At 36.4% G+C, this 25,783-nt stretch overlaps 1 long non-coding RNA gene across 8 annotated transcripts in view; it reads right to left on the reverse strand.

Moving 5' to 3' along the window:
- Positions 1-25,783, reverse strand: part of LOC106181419 (uncharacterized) — a 102,433-nt gene that overhangs the window by 21,989 nt on the left and 54,661 nt on the right. For 6 of the 8 annotated variants that reach the window (XR_015334957.1, XR_015334952.1, XR_015334949.1 and 3 more), the window contains 2 exons: positions 17,225-17,341; positions 4,656-4,722 (listed from right to left, as the gene is read on the reverse strand). This is a non-coding gene — a long non-coding RNA (uncharacterized LOC106181419). Of the gene's footprint in view, positions 1-4,655; positions 4,723-17,224; positions 17,342-23,499; positions 23,644-25,783 lie in introns of all 8 variants that reach the window. The other 2 variants (XR_015334954.1, XR_015334950.1) reach the window with 1 other exon arrangement.

A 25,783-nucleotide genomic window follows, 5' to 3' on the forward strand; every position in this document is an offset into this window, starting at 1 on the left:
GGAACTTCAAAGTCACGCCTTAAAAATGCCAAAATGTAAACAAGACTGCACTGTTCTGAAATGGGTTTATTTCCATTTTTAACACTTTTTAAACATAAAACAAAATTAATAGGTTACTGCCATTTTTATAAGATCAACTAAGAAAATTGATGAGATGTGAAAAATATCAATAGAACAGTGTTAAATGTCCAATTTCTTCCATTCTGAGATTCTGAACATAGTGAATGATTGAATCTGACAAACTGCAATGATATGAGTTTATTTCCATTTTTGACACTTTATTACACAATACAAGATAACAAGTTTACCATCATTTTTACATAATCAACTAACAATGTTGTAAAGATGCAGGAAATGTCAAACAAACACTTTTACGTATCTTATTACTTAAATAATAAGGCTATTAACATGCCTAAGAATTAAATCTGAGGAAATCTGAGGAAATGTGAAAAAACAGCACAACTTCTAAAATAATGCCCCGATTATGCTGATTTTCGAACTCAACCTGCGTTTTAGTAAGACTGACCATTCCTGTGAGTTTAATGATAATTGGGCTTTCTGTTTTTCTTATATTGTGTTTACAGTGTTGCATATATGCTGAACAATGAAAAAAACGCATAACTACTAAAATAGTGGCCCGATCATGCTGATTTTCGAACTTGACCTGCGTTTTAGTAAGATTGATTACTCCTGTGAGTTTCATGACAACAGGCCTAATGGTTTTCCTTAAAATGTGTTTACAAGGTTGCATATATGCTGAAAAGTGAAAAAACAGCATAACTTCTACAATAATGGCCCCATCATGCTGATTTTCGAACTTGACCTGCGTTTTATGAATATTCATCAGCTCTGTAAATATAAAGCCAAAAAGTAAAACTACCTTCCACTTATCGTGTTTACAAGGAAAGTGCACGGCGACGGCATCGGCATCGGCATCGGCATCGGCATCGGCATCGGCATCGGCGACGACAGACGCAGGTGATGGCAATATGTACAGACACATCTGTGTCTGTACATAATAATTAATAAACCCAAAACCCTTTAATGGTCCAAGTTATCAGAAAAAGTGGATCTGTTCTTATTACGTAATTAAGTATGAAATGGGATTAAAAAGACAAAGGTTGCTACTTATCACATATATGTTGACAGGATTAAGGAGGTACTGCTGCCATCTGGCCGTTAATTGCGAAACTGACACTCGTTGTGACAAGTGCGTGTTTGAGTGTGTGTATGCGATTGCTTTCTTCTCTCTCTCTCTCTCACTTTCTGCTTGTGTATATGTGTGGGTGTGTGTGTGTGTGTGTGTGCGCGCGCGCGTGCAATTGCATGTATACACACGCTTTCCCAACTTTAAAGCCACTTCATCACTGAAACACAACTCCTTTCAATCTATCAGTAACAGATTTACAGTTTATCAAACATGTCCCACATAATCTGATCACTTCTTACAGCTCACAAAGCATCAAGCCAGTCAGGAAGGTACCCTCACCTCTAAAAGTTCATAATGGCATTATCTTATTATAAATACCATATCAACATTCCCTTCAACTTTTTTCCTTAAAGCTGATTTCATCACTACCCACTTAGTGAAGACCTTTCAGCTTTTAGCAGTTTGTCCAATAATTGTCTGATCCTTTCACAATGACTGCTAACATTTGGTTCAGAGATATGATACATAATAACAATACCTTGGGGTGTGTAATCTGTTTGCCTATTATCTTACAGTGTGCTTCATATAACTGTATCTTAATTCCTAAAGTGGATGCTGACCTTATGAAGCCCATGCAATTTAAGTTTGCTATATTGAATGGTCATTTTGGATACTATAAACCTTTACCTACCAGAATTGTGTGAATGCCTGATCTAATAGAATTTTGTTGGCAAAACATTAGAAGATTAAGAAGATTAATTAGATAAACTTCAGATATGCTTGGCCATACCAAAAGTAATAAGAACAACTTTATCATAAATGCTGGCTTATCCTCTTTGCATACTATCCACAGCTTAAAAAGAAAAACAGAGGACACAGAACCAAGGATGCTCAACGTTCACTGTTATAACTGTCAGATAAAATACAGTGCCAAATGACACTATATCTGTCACTCCATCAGTCCCAGTGTCTGTATCTGTCTTATCAAAGTCAGCCAATTCAAGCAGATCTGCATCACTATTTGCTACACAGGTTCTGTACAAACATAAATCCATCTAGTGAAAAAAATCTGCAAGAAAAACACAGGTTCATAAAATCATATCTTTAGCTCTCAGGCCCCAAATCAGCATAACCAATCATCTCTCCTATATCTAATAAATTATATGCTGCAGATAGAAACAAATTTGGTTTTATCCGATTCTTAAAGCTTTCAATTCTTCTACAGGCCCTCTAGGAGCATTGTGATTCTCTGTTTCAAGATATGTACAAGAATATAATAGAACAAGCTGAATTCAGACAGAAACAGTCCAATACACGGCTATACAGGCCCTGCTGGGGCATATTTGTATGTCCATCATCTTCACATACAAAAGAGTATGTAATTTAGCAGAGGATGAAATTTATGCTACACAGTTTCCTGCTTTTTGCCTTTTCATGCAGATCTTTTCAGATGAATCTCAGATACAGATCTGCATGTATTAGGTACGGAGCAGGAAATGTGAGGCCTAGCGTGGTGAATGAAGGCTTGGAGCGCCAACTGGTTGGATAATTACTATAGGAAAAACAATCAATGACCACTGAACATGGTGCAGTGTAGACCAAAATATCAAGACAAAAAAGCAACGCATTTATCTAAACAAACTGGAGACATATAGACTGGAGGGTTTGGGCTTGAGAGGATGACTTAACGAAAAAATATAAAAATTTACCATTATATCAGAAACATTCTCTAAATAAGTTAACTAAGTATACATTTGAAAGGCTCTAAACATTTGCACAAGAATGGAAAAGCCACCCTTTCATGTGCCTCACACAAAAAACTCCTAATATATTATCCCAGCTTACTGATTTACATGTCTAGCCAACAAATGGTGTAGAAAAAGACAATTCACCAGACCAGACAGGTCAGGTGGAGAAAAAAGTAGATTTCTCACATTGTCAAAATCCCCAAGCAATTTCCTTTTTACCTTTAAAAAACTGCACTCAGATTCACCTCTCTCTCCCAGTGCCAGGCCCATTCATACACCTCCTGTCTGACTTTGTTTACTCCTTCCCTCTTTCTTTTTATGAACTCTTCTGCACTAAACTGTTTCCAGAGCAGTTCTAAAGTAACCAGCAGAGGAGACTGTTGGAATCTTTACTTCAAACAAACTCACCTCTCCATTCATGTTCCCTCACAGGGACTGAGTCAAAACAGCAAATGTAATCTTGGGAGGTTAAAGGGTGCACATCAAAGCAGAAATGTCTACACCAGATATAAATTAATAGGCTGAATGAAGAGGGGAAAAGTCATCACTTAAGACAGCTTACATATGTCAAATATATTTATCAGACTGATTTGTTTCAAATCTATCTGAGATAACATATTTCAAGATGTCAGATACTGCACCGTGAATGGTGAAAGGGTGCAACTGATACCATAAATTTTTGGTCTACATTTGGATCCTGCCACTTCAAACAAACCATCTTCTTTCAAGTCTATAAAACTAATGTTGAATTGTCAAATAATATTCAAACAGATGAATAAATGAATGAATGAAAAAAAAGAAGAATGGAAGGAAGGAAGGCATAAAGGAATGAAGGATAGCAGGAAGGACAGATTATACAAAAATCTTTCTCCAAATTGCTGCCTAAAACAAATACCAATTGGGAATGGGCAAAAGTTCAATTCAGTGAAGAGTCTATGAAATATGACAATATAACACTTCTACCATATCTTCTAACTTTTTGTTATAATCAAAGCAAACCTGATAACACCATATACTGAATTATTCATCAAATCTTCTCCAATGTGCACTCTTGACATGCTCCCTAACCATTACATTGAACCAGAGAAACAAACTGATAACCAAGGCCTCAGTGGGTCTGGCATTCCTGGTGCAGGCTTCATTCAGAGAATACTTTTTGCAATGATAGATGATAGATAGGTTACTCCAGGAGGTTTAGATGTCTTACATGTTGATATAAGATATAGAATATCAGAAAACCGATATTAAGTTCCTTCAGTTGGGTTATGTATGACTACACAGATGGCTAGAAACAAGTATATAAGATTCTCTTGTTGTTTTAACTTATCTGATATAGAAGTGATAAAGATGGTGGAAAGGGGTAGATATATATTGCATTATTAATTTGCTGTATCACAGAGTTAATGTTTAATGAGAGTGCCCCTCCAAAAAGGAAGTTATACTTATTGATTTGGTTTGCAGTAAATATTCCCACTGTACTGATTCATATGATGATTTCTAGTGCTACATGCACTCAATCTCAAGTGCAAATATTTCCTGCCATCTGATATGGTACTTTCACATTAAGAAAGGTATATCTGTTACAAAACCCTCCTCTTATTAGTTTGTTCCACTCCCCATATGAAAAATTTATTCTCCTATCTATCCTGGTAAAAAGGCAAACAGACAAGACTTCTGCTAAATATTTGTCTAATCTTAGAAACAGAAATAAAAAAATTACAACTTTCACAAAATCAAATCAATTCAAAGCAACTCACCAAAATCCAACAGAACTTCACCTCTTTCAGATTTTTCTTAACGTCTCTCCTCGGCTGTCAACAGTCCCTGAAATCAAAAGATGTCAATGTGTAATGAGTGCTGCCCTATAGATCTTCCTACTTAGTTCAAAGTAAATACCACAAAGAGAGCACCACCCCTTCACACTAAACTCAATCCAGTCTGTCTGGACTTGTTAAAACTTCGACACACTATGTAATCACGTAGTCACGTTCACAAATCTCACTCAGAGATCTGCACTTAACCAGGTCAGTATAGATAGTGAGGGTATATTGGATTGCAATCAAGCTGGTGGCCACATAGCATTCTTCCAAACAACAAATGGAAACAAGAAATTTAAACTGTGTTGGCACTGGATTACAAGTCACAACTATTTATCATTTAGACCAACTTGATTCGGTCTGCCTCAGTGTCTTGAGTGAACACGGTCCAGATCTGCCCTTGTTAAACTTCAACACTCACTGTTGTCTACCATAACCCTGTTATGTTTACTGCTACCCATTCTTGTTGCTACCCATAAAACACTGTAATCTCTTTAGCAATAATGACCACAACATGAACACTAGTACCTTATTATTGAAAATTTTCTAGATAGAAACTAGTTATGCAACTAACACTCTATAAAGGAAATGAATGTGGAAGCCAAGGAGTGGGTTGAGGAAGCCCGAAAAATGTTTGAAATAAGAAATTGTGTAAGATGAAAATTAAGACCTATCCAATATTTTACTGTGTTGTGATTATCAAGTGTTTATGAGGCGTACAGTGTTATCAGTTCTCCACTTGAGTCTTATCACAAGTGCTAATGGCTAACTGTAATGGACAATACAGGATATGGTTTACACTGCGTATATCATTGACTAGATTATGCTGAGGGTACAGAACTTTGAAGGCACATACCAATATATAACTCCATGTTCTCTCTCTCTCTCTGAAAATCAGTGTATTTCACAAGTTTGTTGGCCACTGATCTGTGATAACCTCAGGAGTTCACTTCAATTATAATTTGAGATATATATTTATGTAGTAGACAGGAATATTCCTCTATCATTAAAATCCATACCCAATCTGTGTAACAGTCAATAAACACCAGAACAAACCACTGTTACATGTTGAAAACTTCCCTATTTTAAACACCATTTACTTGTACTCACTGCAATCAAACCTTTCAGCAATTATCTACCAAACTACATCATCATCATCATCATCATCATTAAAGGAAGTCTGCCTACAGAACTCTTAACTCCTAGATCTAAGCCGTATTTTCCTCCATCGTTTTTGTGCACATATCTCCACGGTAACACAAGTCTGTAGTGACATGAAGAGTAGTAATGCTGTAAAGATAGATAACAGGCTGACAATACAGCTTACCCTTCACAACTGTCAGACAGCAAGCACTTGTAGTAAACCAACACCAACTTTTGTTTGGGTCAGTTCAATCAGCACTATGATATACACCACAAGTAGGTGTTGATTAATGACTTTTTTTCTTTTTGCTTTTCTTTTTTGTTCTGAAACAATTCAGAAGTAAAACTCCACTTAACTGTCAATTTGTCATCTGTTTCCGGGGTTCATATATCTTTCAATAATGGACATCTAAATCTTTGCTAATCATGATTCTTTAATTCTTGTATTTTATAGCCCCTCCCAATGTAAACAACCATAACACAGAAGAGGCTGATAATCAACAAATAAAAACTGTACCTCGCCAACTAAACAAGCCACTTAATCATCATCTTCAGACATTTTCTCAACATACGTCTCAACAAACAAACCACATCACCAACAGAGGAATATCTTCACTGTGTATATCACCATTTAATTTCATACACGGCACGGAAATTAAGACAAATTTCAGTGGACGTCAAACTTATCTTCACTTTCCCAGCATATCTGGCCGTGTATCAGTGTTATTTTTACCTTCATGGCCCCTGATAACTGGCAAGATAACTGTACTGCTACAGGAACAAAGGGAGGACCAAAATCAGTACAAACACCTACAGTATCCACCCAACTGGCTACAACTACTGTTGTTGTAATACAGGAGCAATAATTGTAATTTGATTGTTGATGAGAATACCTAAATATTATATGTATCTTCACATTCACATCACGTGTTATCTATATTGCTGTGCTAAAATAGATCTGAAAAAAAAATTTTTTTTTTTTTTCACAACAGCCACATCGATTACTAGGCCCAAGTTGCTAGCCACCATTCACAAGTGATAGGATATGCTAAAATATAACAATCAGAGAATACAAGAGTGTCTACTTCCAACAATTATAAAACGCTCCAGAAATTTTTGTTCTCTGTTCCTCACATTACCGAATATCCGAATTAATGTGATGATTTTTACAGACAAGAGCATCATCAACTTCAAACAACTCATCGTCTATTGTTATGCGATGTACACAAGCTGCTTTGATTAGCAAATGAACATCAACATTCACTTAACATACCGACCTTATAACTGGTTATATAAATGGTACAATCAAGGTAATTCAAAGGCTTTGTAATCTTTTCTGATTGCTAATGACGAGACAGACCACCAAGAGACTTGGAAATGTATCAGTTATATCGATTCTCATAATACTGCTTTCAAGCTAAAAAGCATCACAGCTATGAAAGTTTCAAACTCATGTACAGCCATTACAGTTTTCAACAAAGCATATTATACATTTTTTAACAAAAAACCTTTTTCCTATCATCTTTCCTTCATAATGAAACTCAAAGCCAGCTAAAACTTCTGTTATGATTGTGTAACTTTGACATAAAAATGCTTTATGTCGTAGACTCAGTTCTATTGTTATCTTTGGCCTGGAAATATCAATAGCTCAAGATCAGTAACAAATCTCATACTTTTACAAACAACAATATTTTACCTTCTAGAAAGCAGGCACAGTGTTGTAGCAAAGTAAAGCATCTACTATAAAATTGGTGTAGTACAATAAGTAACACAACCAGCACACACATAGAAACTCCTCTCTTCCTCGATCAAATCCTGTAGCAGCCAGAAGTTGACAAGAATACAACACGGGACAGGGACAGCACTGGATGAGTGATATTGTGAGTGTCACCCTGTCGCCACGCCAGGCTACAGCTCAGTGGCTTCACCTCAATTATGCCATGCATACCAAGCAGCCAGCACAGGTTAGCACGGGGCAGGTGACAGCCGAGCTTTAACGGGGAGATTGGGGCGTGAGATAGGACAGAGGTGACCCATCTTCTTTTAACTTATTATAGTCTGGGTGTGGATTAGAATATGACACTCCTTTTAACTGACACTGATGGGCGGCTTGCTTTTTCTTTTCTTTTTTCTTTTTTACTCCTTTGATGTTTTTCTCTCTCTTATCTCATACATGGGAAAATTTGTCTCTAACAAAGAAAAATGATCAAAAAGGAGAAAGAACTGAGGTTTTGTGAAACAAGTACCCTTCAAACTGCATTTACGAAAAGAAAAAAATTACAAATATAACGAAAAATTATCAGATGTTTGAGTCATGGAGTAAAACACACTTGACATACTAAAGTAATGTTTGAAGTGAAATATTTATTAAAATAGATCATATAATGCTGTACCTCTTATTTTTGTAACTAAGGATTCAAAAGAACTGGTAACACTTTCTATTTTCACGAATAGAAACTGTTATATCCACTCACCTTCTTCAAACAACTCTCCTCTATCTGCCTACTTGCAAAAATCACACACAACAAAAAAAAAAATAATAAAAAAGAACAATTAACTTTCTAGAAATAGACTACACACTGCTACATCCTGGTTTGAAGACTAAAAGACAAACAATTCAACCTGCATGCATCACTACGTCCTGGTATCCTATTAGCTTCTAGTATTTCATTTCCTATCACATATCCCAGAGAGAGGATATTTTCACTAATTAGCATTATGTCATCATAACATGACAGCTTTTTAATACCACACGTGATGCCATTTCCTAAACTCATTACTCAATTTGGAAAAATACCTACTACTCTAAATTTTGAATCATCCATTTACATTTGCATTACTAATCAACTAAAAAAAACGACAAAATTTTGCTATACAATTACCTTATTTAACTGTTTATGGTCACTTACTTGGAATGGTTCCAGATATATGTGTTCAGGCTCCAATCAGCATTTTATATCATCATGATCAAAATCAATCATTAACTAGCTGATACATAACCCAGCTTCTGAAGCAGTACCTATATAACATTGTTTTAGACATCGGATACAGACTTAGATCCAATGTAACAGTTCAGGGTTATTCCCATGGTTTATTTGTATTATAACCTTTTTTTTTTAGAAGAGGAGTAATTCTGAGTTTCACTTTCTATTCATCTGGAAATCTTACATTTCACCCTCACCTTCACAGTGAACAGAGGCATGCCCTTACATTTCAATACATATTTGTCACATCTTATTAATTCCTAGGGGGAATTGTTTCATCACTTTTTGGGCTGAATTCATACCCAATGCTTTCAACTATAGACAGACCATCTTAGTCATAGCAGAGGTACGGAACTAAGTTCAATACATTTAGTGCATAGTTATTGGACTGGTCAGTTCTGCTTTAATGACCACTACTTAGTCAGCACTGAATTTTGACTACTTATCAATATTTGCTTGTACATGAATAATGAATACAGGACAATACAGAATACATGATGCTAGGTATCTTTCTGGCGATCTTCTGGAATTTTTTTTATTTTCTTCACATACAATCTGTTGGATAATTAATGGAAAAAGGTTAAAATAATGGGAGTCATTTCTGAAATTGGGTACTTAAATGGATTAAGGGGTAGCAAAAGGGTTAGTTGGCCTGAAGAATAGAGCAAGCTCATTCTACGCTAAATACACAATGAACCACGGATTCTCATTTACCTTATAAAAATTAAGCAAACCGAGTTCATTAGATCAGATCAAAAATAGAAGTATTGCATTGTGACTCTAATCCTTCATGTAATTATCCTTTGGCAAGTGAATAAAAGCAAAATTTAATCAAATCAAAATTTAGTCTTTCTAGATTGTAACACACTGGTAATACAGTGAACAGCAAATAAACTAAGTGCCACCACTAATGGTTTTAACCGCCCTACCTGGGAGTATAGCATGTCATCCTTAGGCATCTGTATCAAATTGTATCTAATTGTATCAAACTGGATCTAACTTCTCATGCTTGGCAGACACTGGTGTTTGCCTTCTAGCCCAGAAGCCAGTAACTTGAGTCTGGCACAGCAATGTCAAGCCACAATGTCACGTAGGGTTGAATAAACACCATTGTCTTCTATAAAACCATACAATCTCCCCTAGAATACCATACAATTCAATACATTAAGCTAGGGTTTGGCAGTTGCATTCACACCTAGATTATTTTAGACTGAATGCTGGTGTGAAATATGTTATAAGAGGGACGTATTGCAGAACTAAAGCCTCTACAAACTATGAAATGTATGTGGGTATTGTCACGAGAATCAGCATTTCAGCTAAGTCATCATCTTTCTCTGAACAGCATCCTGCTTCTTACAAAGGCCTGCAGCACTAGTTGTCCTCTTCTCTATTGTTTTATACATCAACAGCACAAGGTCCAAAAAGACTTAACCATGTCAAATACACATACAGCCACATCTCTTACTGTTGAATAAATAGCAATGCAAATACCACACAAGCTCAAGTTCAAGGGACCAATATAACCTCACCAAAACCCTGCTGTTCTTTCTCTTTATTTTCAACACAGACGTACCTTATTCTGCACCGTTGTTGTTCCTCTAACACCCACTAAAAACAGAGGACTCAATGTCACTCCAGGTTGAAGAAATGCTTCTGTCTATCGGGTCTCCACACACCCCTCCAGACAGGGGCCCCATAAAACCATTATTAATCAATTAAACCCCTATTCACTTCATAGATAAGCACCTCAATGGCATCATTTACATAATGTCCCTCTCAGTGCTGTTAAATACCAGTGCTTAAAACACTATCACTCCAACTACTTTGTATTAATGCAGTTATTTCAGTGGCACAAGGCTTAAGTTATCAACAATACTCATCACTCTCCCTGTTGTTTGACTTGGAATAAGATCTCTGTCTACCACGTAAGCTATACTCACAATATTCACAGAAGGGATAAAAGCAGAATAGTTTAACCTATTGAAAACTGCCAAAACACCACTTATTCTGTACTCTGGTCCTGTATTCAGCCTAAAACAAGTCTTTTAAGTCACAGGTTATTATAGTCACAGTCTTAACCAAGTTTTTCAAACAGACCAACTTAAAACACAGACACTGACTTACTGTGTAATAAACTGCTACTCGGGAAGTTAAGTTCTTCTTCAACTTTGGTAGCTGTCTGGCCAAGGAAACGTATAGACTAAGAATATTACTGAGTCACTATTCCGATCCTGAAAACTTCGAACTTCGTGCCCATACAATAGCTCTGCAAACAAGCCACCACCAGGAAGTAAACAAATTAGGTCACCCACTGTACAGATATACACCCCTTACCTGTCTGCCCCCCAGTGGGCAAATAACAAACTATTATGACACAGGTGTGTGGGAGGCTGTCCAGGTAAACAAGGCACTATTTTGACACAGGTAGGTGCACAGATAAATAGAGAACTCCCTTCTTGGTGTGGGTAAGGTTCATCTTATAGTGAGTAATACATCTGACATAAAATATATAAAATACTGATAGATATCTATCTGTCAAATAACTGTGGGTAAATATTTAAAGTGTTTTACAGCAATAAAAGTATCAAAATATATCACTGTGAAAAATTAGTTGGTGTAGAACCTGTGAATCTGAATGCCCCCCCCCCCCCCCGATATTATAAGAATTGCACAAAAATTGGTAAATTAAGGATAATTTCAATAGTTATACATTGCCCATATGGTGGATTAAATAAAACAAGGTAAAACATTTATCTCAACTTCATATTTACCTTTTAACACACCTAGTAGTAGGAAGCTCCATTCTCTGTGTCACATAAAACCCATCAATAAAGTTTCTCTCTCTTACTGTAATACTGAGATGGTCTGAATGGAGTTTTAAAAACGTGCAAGAATGAATAGTAATTTCGCACCATTCATAAACACATTTTCACCTGCCCTTCGCCATATGGTCTAAGAAAAACAATCTTAGCCTGGTTATAACAATAGAAAACAATGGTACAATCCAGTAAACACAGATCTGATTTCACTGATTCTAACATAAGAAACGTGTGTCCAATAAATCTAATATTGATTTCAGTGTGGTTATTGCATAGCATGTTTTACCTAATTGTCATACTACTTTGTTGTATACAGTACAAAATTTTACCCTGTGTTTACAGCCTGCATCTAAGACTAAACTTTTTAGCCCACTGGTTACTCCCACCAGAACATCTAAGAAACCAAAGTTGGAATCAAAATTTTCAAGATGACAAAAACTTTTATCTTAATCATCTGCTTATATTTTAACCAATCCAATCCAAACATACTGGTAACTTTGAAAACTTGAATATACTTGTCAGTCTGAAAATGGAGCACTCAATGCAACAGAATGTTGTAGTCATCTAACTACAAATGCACTTTTGGTCCTAATTTCTCTTCTAAAAGTTCCCTCAGCTTGAACTATGTCCTATCATCTCAGGGCTGGCACATCAGGACATCACCACTGTTCACTAGATCCCTGTCCAGGGTCATCAGTCCTCACACATCATCACTTCCTACACCTAACCTACAAGGAGGACCACTGGGGCAGGTAGCACTGATAATCTCACCAATCTCAGTTCACAGATCTGTAGGTTTTTATTCAAGTGGAAGGCCTATGCTGTTCTTCCAGAATTTGTCCAAAATTATTACCAAATCATTGAATTTCTTTGTAGAATCTACTAGAAATTTGATATTTCAGAAAAAAACAATTGGCCCATTTTTATAACTGTGTGAGTTCTTGCAAAATCAAGAGTAATCTTAAGGTATGCTGCAGTTCACTTAATCTATGCCACAGCTCATTGCTTCAGTTCAGTCCATCACTTCCTCACCTTACCCTTTATCTGGATCAGCTGTAGGTGTGAACATAAAGTGTAATCTGAGATCACAAAGCCACGGCCATAACCCTTCACATTTTACAATCCAGATGGTTTTTCCAAGTAAAGAGTTGCTGCCAATCCAAGATCTCCAGTTGATTGCAATGCCTTAGTTGATGTCATGCTTACAACATGCTGTGGACCTGACTGCATGGAGACATAGAGCAGACCAGAGACTGTCACTGGCTGTATGTCTAGTTAGGTTGTGACAGCCTGACTTAGCACACTTCGTTTCAGCAAACCCTTTGTTCACAATTTCTTAACATAGGAACGTAATCTAATGGCACACAACTTACCTAAATTACAATTGCATATCAGGGCAACACAACACGGCTAGCTACAGTTCATCTGGACATCTAGTTAAATGTCTAACTGTGAACTCCTTTGAAAGTTGCAGTGTCTTTATCAATTAACCTTTCCTAGGAAAGATCAGACAATTATAGGAGAGAGAGAGAGAAAGAGGCCTTCACACCTTAACTTACTAAAATCTCCTTGTTAACTAGGGGGAAAATATGCTTTTTGGCATAAACAAACCAGTCTGGAAATCGAAAACACACTAACCCTCAAGGTTATGCGAAAAAACAAAAGCAGACATACCTGTTACAAGATGTAAACTTTCACAAGAGAAGCAATACTTTTCACTAAAAAACCTCTAAAACAAGGCACTAGACTGACATTAGAACTTTACCATCAAAAGACTGCTTCAGATTACAGCATTTGGTCTCTACATACCATGTAACCTCCTTGCAAAATTCACACTGGCCACTTTGATTCATAAAATCATTTCACATGTCTATGCATGCAGAAAAAAACGAAACTCACACTTTGTTTCCTTGAACTTGGAAGTGAGGACCACAACTACTGGAAGGGATGGGTCACAGCAAAACTACTAAGAAATGTGATCCGACTCAACTTGATTAGAGTATCATCTGCCTTTATCATCAGAAGCCTCTGCCGCTTCCTGACTCCCCTATCCAAACAAACCAAGGCTGCCTATCTCTCCATGTATCAACTTAGAAATGTGTGTTACTTCTGATAGACCGATAAGAGGATGAAAAGAATATATACACAATAGATACAGGGGTTGAAAAAAATTAGGGTAAAAAAATGGGATGTCTTTCTTCACCTAAGTAAATATTTTTTGTCAATCTTGTTCTTTTATCAGCCGTGGAAGTAATGCGACTGAGAAATGAGAACAAAGAGAGAAAGAAAGCAGGAAAGATCAAGAGATTCTATCTTGTAAAAACATGGCCATCTTTTGGCACGCCAGCTGTTACAGACTATTACTAAGGCAAAAAGGGAGAATAGATGCATTTCGAAACAAGAAAAAATTGGGAACTCAATACAATTTATAATCACAAGTACAAAAATAATGCCAGCCCATGTTTCCATGTACCAACTGCTGCGGCAGACAGATAGCTGACAGACTAAAGGAGGAAAGTCAAAGCAAAGTAGACTTAGTAACTTTGAACTAAAAAGTAATACTCCTGTGTTCATGTCTGGCAACAACATGGTAGTCAGCTGAGACAATAAATATTAGCATAATCAAAAATGATAAAAAATAACAATAAATTCTTTTATTTTTTTTAATAAAGAGTGAAAGAAAGAGACCAGGCTCTGTGTTCAATATCAATTTTTTGTCTTACTTCATCAATCCTTTCTGGTAAGATGTTTGTCCAGAAAGAAAGAAAGAAAGAAAGAAAAAAGAAAGAAAATGAACAAAAGAACAAAGAGAGAGGAATGAAACACCATGCTATGCTAATTGTATACATTGTATCTTCATACAAAAATAACAAAATTAACCCAAAACAAACTCTGCACATACCACACATGCTGCTGAAATAAAAGACCCATTATCAAGTAGACCAGTTCCTCATATGGTAATATAGGCAGAAACCAACATGAAAGAATTTGTAAAATGTAACAACTGGAAACAGAAGCGCAAAGCTTCAAAAGTTGGAAATAGTCAGATGATTCCTGCATCCCCTCCCTTTCTTTGTCTGCAGCAGGAAATTTTATTCGATAAAAACGGACGGAGGGACGATGGGCACTTGTGACCAAAAACCACAAACCAGAAACTTTCAGACAAACAAAGGACATATATTTCTCTCTTTTTTTGGAAAAATGGCTGAGCAGGAAGTGAGTTGGACATTATAGATGGCATTTTGTAATCTCACACCAAAAAGGCACTGCCCGTTACCCATTTGATCGAACCATAAATTGTCATTTGATGCTTGTAGAGAAGCCCCTGATGATGATGAAGATCCAGAAAAAATATTCAGATTATTTATTTTAATTTAATACCACAAATTCTATCCACCAGTCTCTCTCTCTCTCTCTCTCTCTCTCTCTCACACACACACACACACACACACACACACACACATGTGCACACACATTCACACTTTTTATAGTCTTGAAGTAGGCACTGCTTCAGAGGTGGAAACTAAAACAAATGGCCCAGTGTAGTGCTAGGATCTCCAGCATCTGCCCCAGGTGACAGTCATGTTTCCTTTCACTACTCAGCTCTGTCACATCTCTGGTTACTGATGGTGACTTATGACACAGGATGTGGGACTTTATAAACTATGACATAGTGCTACAAACTTAACAGGTGTGCAAAAATATGGTGATAACACAGTAATGTTTACTACAAATTCTATGTACCCCGTCTATGTCATGTGAGGCTACGTGTTTGATGAGGACATTGAATGCATTACATCATGCAGACTCCAGTAGCATACAGCCACCACAGACGTGCAAAATATGGTGATGACATATGATTGCTTACTATAAATTCTATCTACCCTATGTCATGTGAGGTTACATGTTTGATGAGGACATCGAATGCATTACATCATGCAGGTTCCAATAACAGAGGCATACGTACAGTCACCACAGGTGTGCAAAATATGGTGATGACATATTTACTTCTATGTACCTGGTCTATGTCATACAAGGTTACATGTATGATGAGGACATTGCATTCATTACATCATGCAGACTCCAATGACAGAGGCACATCCTTTAGTTTTTATCCTATCAGTTTCAGTTACAAATCAACTGACTATAGCTGTTTTTGGTAATAAATAATAATATGACTGACAAATCCGATCAATTTAAACTGCAGTTATCATGAGAAAATAGATTTCAGCGCATCGTGCAGAGCCTATGCTATAGAAAATCAGTCATATTTTGAAAGATTGCTATCACAAGCTGGGGCCAATGCTTGCTGCAAGGCCATTAAGTTCTACATGGTACCTGTGCCCGTCACATAAGTGAAAGACTAATGACTTCTGACTGATGGCCAGAGTCAATAGGTCTTATAACCAATTTGAAGTTCTTAGAAAGATATCAAAATATGATCAAAGGATTTTTCTACAAAATTTGACTCTATAAACATCAGACAATGCCGCAAGAGCATTTTCAGAAGATGCTTTCTTCAGCATTTAAGACCATGCTGACAAGATTGTTGGTCTAACATTTTACTTCAAAAACTACATGGCACACCTCTGTCAGAGAGAACAAGTTGCCATGAACTCAATGCAGAAAATTCCAGTAACCATAATATATAGCTGTTAGCAAAAAAAAAAATGAAAAAAATTATCCTCATTTTAGTGCTTGAACAAAAATGATCAAATTATCTTTTATTTGAAACGTCATTTACCCACCCCAACCCACAATCTTTAGTATTAAAACTACCTGTATTCAAACCCCGTCCCACTTTTATAAATATTAGCACATATGTAAAAACAGTAAAACTGTAATTTGTGAACATGTGTTAGCCACCTGGATGTTAAAGCTATTGTGTAACTTCACACTTCGGCAGCAAGTCAGTTCTTCAGCAAAAACAAACTACCTCGTGTGTTTTAAATTACATGGACAAATATTTGACTAAGGGCATCTGCTTCCTAAACGACAAAAACCTGTTCAATTTACTCAAGACAATAAAACCCAATAAATCCCCCAATACTTCTGCGATGTACATTTGATCTCATGAAAATGGAGTTTGGATTTCTCACTTTGTTGATGATTGCATTTATAATTTGATAATGGGATTCGTTCCCTCATCTAATGCCATGGAAGTTCTAACAATCGCAGAAGTGCGCAGAAGCCGACTGCCTCCCAGCATGACATTATAATGACAACCCGCAATTTCAGCATTTTCCACAAGAGGTAACTGATACTGTTTGTTAAACTTCATTAATTTGGATAGGGACAAGCAGACAGGGAAGCTGCAACTTTTCACGCCTAATACCAATCATTAAAACATCATAACATTCACCCTTTAATTATGAACTAACTCTCTCACTATGTTGGTAATTTGGTGTTTTTCATTTCTAAAACTGGCATCTGATCTCGTTTATTAGCCTCTACAAAACTAGATCAGGACAAGGGAGCTGAGCTGGGAATAATTCATTATAACATCTGGTGAAAAAAATGAGAAAAAAATGTAAAAATACCAATCATAATGGTATGCACTTACCAAGTACCAGTGACTGTAATTCTCAGTAATTTCCCCAACATGAACACACAATGTTATAGACTTGCGCTTGGTTTTCAGCTCTCAGCTTCACAGGAAATTGCTACCCTTTCAGTGGTCCTGTAATACACAAATGGAGAATTAATTGCAAATGAGTATTTGCTTGTTACAGCCTTAATAAACGCTGTTCAAGAGTATCATGTGTAGCACTGTACAATTCATCTAAGTGAGTCTGTGGCTGGCTTAGAAAGAGATAAAAAAGACTTTGAAAACAATAACTGTAGGAGCACTTGTTTTCTAATGTGATATAGAACTAAAACCTGAAAATTAAACCAACCATTTTCATTAACAGTAACAATTGCTGTAATATTACATATTTGGCATTGTATTCCTTGTTTTATTTTCAATAAAAGAACACAAAGAACATATCTTTAAGTGCCAATCATAATTATTCTACCCGTTTCTCTTTTATGTACAGGAGGCAGATTATGGCCATCTTCAACAATGATACAATCACATATAAATCACATAAAAGAGAAAGCATTACATTTGAGAGATCAGTCAGAAGAGCTTGACTGCCAACTCCCCCCCCCCAAAAAAAAAGGTCCCCCCCCCCCTCTGAATCTGCCCCTTATCCTTATTATGTAACGCACACTGATCTCTCCTCAGTGAGTCAGACAACCACATCTTTGGCACCACAAAAAAGTAGACAATATTCTAACTGCAATTTTTTTTACAAGAAAGGAGACCTCAACAACCTGGAGAATAAACACTTCCTTATCAACTGCTGTCTGTCACCAGCTACCACAAGACACTTGTCGTACATTACGTAACTCTCCTGCCCATCTCGGAGGAGGTCCAACAATCAGACACTGCTGACACCAAAAAAAAAAGTCGAAAGCAAAGCCTCCAAAATTTACGTTTTTTCTGTGAAGAAGAAATGCAGCAACGCAGCCTGCACGCTGCCAAACAATAACACAACAACTAGCAGTAAGCCAGACCAGAAATAGAGAGCCAGACTATCCCAGGAATTCACCATGTATGAAAACAGTGTACCTTGTCAGTCAACTTTTTTTGTTGGTTGTCATGGCAACTGACTATTACCTGTAGCTCCTAAAGAATGTGTTGGTTTGCACGTGCACGCTTGCACATTTATGCATGCATGTGTGTAAATAAAGGCGTATGCTCAAATGCTTACCTTAACAACTTAACCACTTAGAAGCTTTGTAGAACTGAATAATCAATGAATATAATGAAATATCTTTCACAGAGATACTGGCATTGCCAAACTATAAAATATCCTTATTACCTTTTGTATGCTGATTTCTTTACCTGCTGTACAATGTTAATAGGGCTTATCAGATACAACTTGTAATAACTCTCTGATATTCATGTTCTTGTTACTATACCTGCCATAAACACAGTGGAATACAACTGAACACCAAAGTGAAGCACTTCATAACTCCACAGCTGTTACAAACACTGTATCCTCTTTTGGTTTAAAAAAAAAGGGAAAAAAAGTTCCTCACGGAAGATTTAACTTGTGTGAGCATCTGGTTACCTGTTTCCTCTCAAGAAGTAAACAGAACTGAACCATAGAAAACTGAACCATTGGAAACAGTTTAAAATTCAAAAACAACATGGACACTTTAAAAAAAGAACCAAAGTTTTTAAAGGTGAATCATGCAGGAAATATTTACCAAATCCAGGTCTAAAAAAATATGACAGTGAATCCCCCTCCTCAAAAAAAAAAAACAAAAATCACAAGTAAAAAAAAATTACACTTCTGTCATTTCAAAAGAGCATCCAAAACTGACAATGTACAACACCATCTCTGGGAGACCAGATAGTATTATAACCAAATCTCTAGTAAACCCTCTCTTAAAACCTACCTTCACCTATGACAAAACATCAGGGAAACTGGCAAGGTACTTGAGAATCACTTAAACCAAAATCTGATTATCCATAGCAGAAAATGTCCCTCTTGTTCAGACTCTTTGGAACACTCTCGTAAACTGGCAAAAAGCACTTGGAACTCACTCATATACTGGTGTGAAGGCATTAAGTAGTAGCTGACTTACACATAAACAATAACATCCACAGGCATGGGGCACCAACTGGTAAAACCAACACGCTGTTCCAAAATGGACGCCACTGACAAATGACACGAGCCTATAAGTAGCGATCAGCTGCCATGGCGGGGCTTAATTCGGTTAACTAAATCACTTGCAAGTGAAATGTATTAGACAGCATGGAGAGAAAATCAACACAAAAAGAAGTCAATGTACCCCTGAGTACAACCGGCCAGCCGCTGTCTCTCCGATTGCGAGCCTTCAGAAACTTTTTGTCTACATATGGTCAAAGTTAATCCTGGCGATGGGTCTGCCACGTGCGAGGCAGTGGGGTGGAAATGGAAATTTATGGACAGCCATTTTTTATGTCCCTCAGAGTCAAAGAATACTAGCCTTCAGTTTGCAGCAAGAAAGCACTCAACAGTAAGAGTCTTGTTAATATTTTCTTTTTTTTCAGGGCTGTAAACTCAGTAATAAACTTAATATCTTGGTCTATAATTCTTAAATTTTTATGTACGTGAGATATGAACAAGGACAAGTGTAGAAAAGAAATGAGCAGAAAAACAGAAGCCGGATTTGTAGAGTCAAAGTCGTTAAGGCAATCATAAAAGGAAATGGTCTCCTGGGCTTTCATTATCTGTGTTGAAAGTGTTTTATGACTGGACACCAGAGCCATAATGTTCAGGCAATTTTCAACCAATTTCAAAACTCTTTCCAAGATCATCAGGCAGGAACAAGGATATGTTATAAACCTTCAATAAAACTCTCTTTAAAATACACTATTAAGAACTTAATAGTATCCTAACGTGGCCAGGAACATGGATGATATGAACAGTATACAAGATATATATTCTGACCAGTTATAATGGTCAAGACAAGACATTAAAGTAAATCAATTTAACACTGTGGACCAGACATGCTGTAGAATTGTGAACTGGAGAAATAAAAACAAATGTGAGGGAAGTTCATGGTTAACCTTTAGCTACAATTACAGAGGAACAATAGATATTGAAAAATCTATCCAGACATTTTCATGTATTGTGTCTGTGAGAGATGTTCAAAAGTATAAGTGTAATTAACGGACAATGCTATAAAGGAGCACAATAAAAGACATCTGTGGAATCTATATATCTATCTCATTACATACTGAAAAAGAAAATGTGTAAAAACTAAAAGAATTCTAGCTGATTCAGAACATATACCTCATTACATAACTATTTAAAGGTTGCAAGGGGTATTTGCTATGTCCTAAAATATCAAAATTGGGAGGAGGACCTGAAGAAGCAAAACATATTTCTGAAAAAAATTGAACCTTAAATTATCATTAATTATAATGAATGTACTGAAAATCTTATAAATATCAGCCCTTTTTGACAAAATCAAAGAATGTGCATAACATGTGTTCTACAGAAGATAAAATGGACAGAAATCAGCTCTGACAGCGCATCAACTTGAGTTGAGCTCTACGCTCCAAGTTATGTTTCCAGGTTTGTTCTTTACAACTTCAAAACATTACTCAGCTTATTAAAATGTCAATTATCTTAAAGTCTAGCCGATCAGTTGCACCTGGCAGCCGTGTTAACCTGATTAAATCTGTCAGTTCGGTGCAGGTATTCAATGGCCCATGTATTCACCTGTGTTCTTAGTAAGTCCTTTTTTTTTCGCAGTTAAATCTTCCAAATATCTTGCAATGAATACTTCCAACACAAGTCTACAAATGCAATGTTCGTTCCTCCATTCCTTGTTTTTTCACCTGTGCTCCTGAGTCTCAAGTCTTGCCAGTAAATCTTCTAAATACCTTGCCGTGAATACTTTTAACAGATGCTGGTTAATTCAGTGTACAGAGAATTCGTAAGTTGTTCACTTACATCTGCCATTTAACCTTTCAAATATCTAGCAATGAATATTTCCAGCAGAGGTCTATTAATTTTATGTACAGTTCTTCACACTTAATCAACTTTAGTTGCACATTTTAACTTTATAAAAGGTGGATTTCTGATTAATAACACCCCCAATAATTGTTAAGTTAAGAATAAGTGGAATTAAATAAGGACTTTGAATAGCAATATGGCACAAGGCTAATCAACTTTAATTGCACATTTTAACTTCATAAAAGGTGAATTTCTAATTAATAACACCCCCAATGATTGTTTAGTTGAATTAAACAAGAACTTTGAATAGCAATATGTCAGAGGCTATAATTTCATTAAAATGGACATTCAATTTGAAATGCTTTTCAAAAGAAGAAAAAACACTTAAAAGTTTAAAATTACAATGAAAAACCCTGGGAGAGATAACTATAAATGTGTTTTATTTCTCCTAATATGTGTTTGGACCACTGCAGACTCCCGTTCTCAACCATCTCTTACAATATAATGAAATTGCACCATCTCAATACATCTAAATTAAAAGAAAATTCAATTCAATGCCACATTCTTATAAGAAGTGACAAAGAATGTTATTTGAACATCATTAAATAGCATCTTAGTCACATGTTAGTTATTTGATGTATCTCACTGTCGAGTTACTCTGTGTGAGACCATCTTCAAGTTAAGTTATGGGGATCTCGTGGTATTTTGTTGAAAAGTGAGATACTTTTTATCTATGAGTCTACATGAGTTTACTCCAATGGAAGAAACCACAGATTTGTCTTTAAGCTGTTACCATTAAACTCATGAGTGAACAAGTCCTTTTTTACAGTCAATTATACAATAATACCATACTTAAGCATACAATTCAGTACTTTGGTTTCAGATATATGCTTTAGTTTATTGATGTGCTAACAGTTTACCTACCTTCTTAACAAATAAGAAATATTGATATTTTTAATATGTGGCAAAGATAGTTGCAATCTTTTGAAAATAAATTTGCAAAGTAAGCAGTGTAGTGCTTTGTCCTCAATTAAGAGAGGAAAGGGGGGAATTTTGACAAAATGTTCTCTTTGTTACATCTCTAAAATGAAAGCAAGATGAAGGACATTGATGCTAATTGTAGGAAATATATAAGAAAGAAAAAACATCAAAAGAAACCAACAAAACAGCAGGGGAAAAACAGAAGCCGCATCAAGTTAACTAGATAATTACCATTAGTTAGTTGTCCTCCTTTCTAACTTCCTATAAAAAACACAACACAGGGTTGTGATTATCATCCACAGACAAGAATCATAAAAAAATCAATAAAACATGAAAAGAACAGCGTGCCACAGTAGCAAACTTGAATCACAACATGTCCATAAAACAACAGGATGGGAGTTTTCTATAAAACTGTCAGAAATTATAACACAAACAACAAAGCTAAAATGACGTAAGACCACTCGTTCCACTTCAACCAATTACTGGAGATAATGGCATTTAAATGTTTCCATAATTGATAAATGATAACCTGCTGCTTCATACAGTGTCCTTTTTGTTATAAAAATTGTCATAATCAAAACCTACTTTTTTCCCTATTGTATCACAACATCTGATGTTGGTTTACTTTGTGGACTATAAATAGTTGGTTTAAACATCTCAGATAAAAGAACAATCTGATTTCTCCAAAATTGATTTTTTATTAACTTTTTAGGGGGAGGAAAGGGGGAGGCAGACCATAGGCTACAAGGCATAGCCTTAGACAGAGGCCAGATCAAATGGAAACCACCTAAAACCCCATTTCCAACGCACTCATATCACCATCTTTTCTGTATTCTACTTAATGCCAGGAGGTGGGGTGTCATTCAGTTTAACTGATTGCAGTATGCAAGAATCCCTGCAAAGTCAAGTCGATCCACAATGACTGATGGTGCCTGTGGGAATGAGGCATAAGACAGCCCAAAGTCTTTAGCTCTGCTTTCCAAGGCAACATTCTAGGTACACAGAGCTTCACACACTAAAAAGTCAATCCTGACTAATGTAGATTTTCGCATGTTTTCTAATCTCATATAACATCTCCCAGTGCCAGCAGCATGGTTTACGATTACCTTGGATAATTCCCATTGTATTCAAATGACACAAAAAAATGCTACTTACATCAGCTCATGTAGATCCTATCTATAAAATGTCCATAAAATATAACAAGTTGCTTACATAATGTTTAATTTTTAACTAAGGCCCAAATGAACATAAATTTACCCACTTACCTCTAGGCACTTAAGATCCACCTCTTGGACCTTTTTTATCATGTTTTTTTCCAATTTTAATAAATATTCCAAAACTGGACAACTCTCACCTTCTAACAGTTAGGTACCCAGGTTTCTAGCCAGTGAAACACTCCTTCCGAGCCAGCTACTACAAATACACTAAAGCCTGCCCTTTCTTCCACAAATCTTGAGATGTCCTTGCTGCCTGGCTACAGCTCAGCAAGTGAAGAGATCTGATACAGAGGATAAACACAGATAAGGAATCTGCTTAATCACGGGAGAGTATTTAGGCACTGATAGGGACTGCACAGAAAAATAAAGGATATTAGAGAGAGGATATTAAATAAGAGATAATGTTAAAGACTTCAATACAGATACAATGCAGGGGTTCCATTGCCTGGACTTAAACCTGGGGCTGTTCACATTGAGGACTCAAAACCAGTCCAGAATCAATACATCGAGTTGAGCTCAGAAAGCAGGTTGATTGCTTTACTGTGTGTTATGACCCCCCCCCCCCCCCCCAGTTTACTGGGATAACACTTGTATTATAATTCTTTTTATTTTTTTATTTCAATTTAAAACAAAACACAGATGATATTGGACCAAATTAATGCCATGAAGGTCAAAGAAAGGATTTTGATTATTTTTTCTTAAACCAAACAATCATATTTAGTTCTTGGCAACAAATCATCACTATGCTACAGGCCAACTGACTCTAGAGAAAGTGCAACCTCGAATGTCTCACCAATGTATGGGATAAATCCTAGACCAGCTTAGAAAACATTGAAACACTGGTCAAGTAGACAGACCCTGTTGGTCAAGTTATGAGAGGCCACAATGTATGGCTCTGTTTTCACAACTTTTAGATCGATCTATCACTGCGGGGAGTCTCACTAGATTACTGTCAGATAATCCCCCTTAAGTGTCCGTCCCCGCCTACTACAAGCTTTAAGGGGTAATTAACTTTCGTGTCCGCCCGGCTGACAGCTATTTAGCGTGAACCCCCAGGGAGTTAGGTCGATCCAATGTAGGTCGATCTAATCTATGAGAATGGGGTGTATAACAGGGAAGAAGCAGATAACATTTCTGCAGTATTTACTGATGATCCTGTTAACGGAATATCAATACAATAACACAGACACCTACCAAAAACTAACAGATAAAAATTCCGCACACACAGATAGATTACCCCTTATTATCAAATAATCTAAACAATAACAGAGACAGGACTGCAATCTGAGAGAAATTTCAACACAATTTGTGGCTGATCCAATTATCAATGCATAAACAGAATAACAAGGTATAACTGATTTCAGCCAAAGTTCCTTTATCAATCATACGTGAAGTAGTCTTGGCTCAGCACAAGAGAGGGTTTTTTTCTTGAGAGTAAACAAAATGGGTTAATACCAAACTAATTAAACTGATCATATGGAGAAATTTGAAGAAAACAAGGAGAGATGATGAGGAGATGATTCAGTAAACAATGGTGATACCATGTGACACAACAGAATGGTCATGTGAAACCCGTATCATGTCATGTGAAGCACTCACTGTAGCGTCATGTGAAACCCATATCATGTCATGTGACACCCAGAGTTTCCCAAACCACAGGCCATTTCCTTGTTTGGCAATCTGGCAGCAGGGAACAGATTGATTCTTCCTAATTGACTTGATCTATTTCCAATCTGCTCTCACTGCTGACCAATTCTGGGGTCTTCTCAAAACAACAACAAGAAAACAAATCATCCAAACAAGTTAATTTAATTCACATTTTGGTAAAAATTTAATGGAGAAATTTTTGCCCAGTTTAAAGATTGCATTTTTGTCATCAGGCACAGCAATTTAAGAGTGTTGACCACTGGTGGACTTACAAAAAATAATGTGGTAAAAATAAACATGCACCGATTTTATCATAAAAGACCAAGTACATCAAAATCAAAGGGCAAGCTCCCCACTGATAAACAATCAAAATGCTTTAAGATACACAGCATATGACAGCTTGTAGATCAAACAGGAAAGCAATCCCAGGTAGCAGAGGTCAAGACCCCAAGACTGACCATAACTGCCCACAAACATCATCCTGTGATGATTTCCTCCCCTTACCACAGGGGGCTTCACATCTGAAGCCTTTGAACATTTTCTTATGTAAACCAATTTCCTATTCCTACATTGAAGATTTTATGATTTCCTCATTCTGCATGTGTGTTTCAGTTTTTCTTTTTATTGAGAGAAAGACAGAGAGAAAGATCAGTTGATATTTATCAGTTCAATTCTACTTTGGATAAAACAATTAACCATGAAAGTTCAGCAATTGCCATTTAAACTGATACAATTCAAAACTTTTTTTTTCTTGTGGAATATTAATCAATACCC

This window comes from Lingula anatina, chromosome 6 (genome assembly GCF_051362555.1).
Source record: "Lingula anatina isolate TDL-2025a chromosome 6, LinAna3.0, whole genome shotgun sequence".
Taxonomy (NCBI): domain Eukaryota; kingdom Metazoa; phylum Brachiopoda; class Lingulata; order Lingulida; family Lingulidae; genus Lingula; species Lingula anatina.